This window comes from Parus major, chromosome Z, assembly GCF_001522545.3.
Source record: "Parus major isolate Abel chromosome Z, Parus_major1.1, whole genome shotgun sequence".
Taxonomy (NCBI): domain Eukaryota; kingdom Metazoa; phylum Chordata; class Aves; order Passeriformes; family Paridae; genus Parus; species Parus major.
The window spans coordinates 140,522-142,334 of record NC_031799.1 but is presented as its reverse complement, the minus strand read 5'-3'; the positions used below and the strand labels follow the sequence as shown (position 1 = coordinate 142,334).

The 1,813-nt window shown below is 55.5% G+C and overlaps 1 protein-coding gene across 4 annotated transcripts in view; it reads left to right on the top strand.

Moving 5' to 3' along the window:
• The window catches only part of MAPK4 (mitogen-activated protein kinase 4), a 50,851-nt gene that overhangs the window by 16,090 nt on the left and 32,948 nt on the right, over window positions 1–1,813 (top strand). Inside the window, exon 1 of one of the 4 annotated variants that reach the window (XM_015615192.3) lies at window positions 1,159–1,759. The exons of the other annotated variants lie outside the window; for them this stretch is intronic. The gene's annotated coding sequence lies outside the window, so the exon portion shown is untranslated. Of the gene's footprint in view, window positions 1–1,158; window positions 1,760–1,813 lie in introns of those variants that run through there. 4 annotated transcript variants of the gene reach the window in all.

Here is a 1,813-nt window from a genome sequence, read left to right as displayed (position 1 = left end):
CGTGGAAACCTTTTGCCAAATGGACTGTGCAGACAATTGCAGGATTTTTCCCCTCTCGGTAAAGCCTGTCTTCGCAGTTTGCCCAAGCTGAGCGTGCAGATCTGCGAGCGATCCGGCCCCCAGAATAAACTGGGTGAGATTTGTCGGTGAGCAGGAGGATTAGAGGGGAGGCAGAGCCCGGCTCAGTTTTGTGAGGTCCCAGAGCGGTGTGTAGCCGGGTTCTCTCGCAGAGATACCTATCTCTGGGGCCCGTGGAGGGTTGGAGGAGCTGCTCTGCCATCTCTCTGCCTTGCTGGCACACGCTGCACATACCTCCTTTGGGGCAAATTCCTCGTGCAGCCTTCTCAGGGACAATAAAAAAAAACAACTCTAGGGCTGTTTCTGTATTTTTTTTAAAGAAAAAAGTTATTTTTTAATATCCATCCTGATTTTGCTTATCTTTGTCCAGCCCCTCCAGTGATAACACAGGCAAAGCCCTGACCCGTGGCGTCCCGGGGAGGAAAGGCTCAGCTCTGACAAAGTGCTGGCTCAGAGTGGATTTGTAATCTCTTTTCTGTGGAAGAAAAGACTGTAGATGCCAAACCGAAAGGGCAAAGTGATTTGCCCCAATGAGGTATCATGTTTCTGCTCTGATTTATGGCAAGGGGAGAGGCTTCTGAGTCATCCGTTCCAGGAACTTCTTTATTTTGGTAACGGAGATAATTCTGCTGGTTTTAAATCAATGTGTTGTCAGTCAGCAAAAGCCCGTGCGGGATGGGAACCACAGCTGGCAGGGCTGGGGCTGACCAGGGGATGGGGATGGGGCTGACCAGGGGATGGGGCTGGGGCTGACCAGGGACAGAGACTGGGGCTGGGGCTGACCAGGCACTGGGGCTGACCAGGACTGAGGCTCCCCAGGGGTTGGGGCTGGCCAAAGACAGGGACTGGGGCTGCCCAGAGAGGTCCTGGGGCTGACCAGGGTCTGGAGCTGAGCCCAGTGCAGCGAGCCGCTGGGCCACGCAGCAGTGGTGGGTGCGTGCCACAGGGGCTGCCCACGGGCCGGGGCCGTGCCAGGGGAAGGCCAGAGGCAGTGGGGCAGTCCTGCTGGCGTGGGGCTCGCGGGCCCAGCCGTGTTTGTTCAGGCACTGTCTGGTGGCTGTCTGGCTGCGGACAGCCGAGCCCCAAGCGGTTTCATGAGCTGGGTCCCGCCGGGAGACAAGGCCTGTCACCACGTCTGGGCTCTGCTGGGCCACTCAGCCCCTCCACGGCTGATTGACTCAGGGACAGATGGGTGGCTTTCCCACACTGCCTAAAGCCCCTGTGAGTGTCAGCAAGTTCTTCTTTGTTTTCTGTTCTTTCTGTGAGCTAATGAGCGTTGTCTGATTTTTCTTTCTCCTTTTATTTTTTTTTCCTGAGTGTATTTTGGCCTGTCTGCAATTGCCCTAGCTGTTAAGGAGGAGAATTCCTGTTTTCCTGAGCGAGGTTTGGGCAGCAGAGCTGGCTTTGCAGAGCTGGGTGATGCTGCTCTGCTTGTTTACAGTGCATGGGAAAACTGTGTGTTTTGCTGCTGGTCACGCCAGGATTTGGGGTCGTTTTGTGCTGTTTCCCTTCGGTTTGTCTTTTCCCTCTGGCTTCTCCCACAGGCTCGTGAGGATTTTGCCCTCCTTCTGTGGCTGTGCTGCTTGTGCTGCTTGGTGCCTTCTGGCTTTTGGCTGGTGGCACATCTGCTCACCTTGCTGACGAGTTCCGTGGTTCCTGGTATTAAAGGCAACTTGATGAGGTGTGTTTTCAGAGCAGCAGGAACACGGCCCTCTCCTGGGCAGGCTGCATGGCT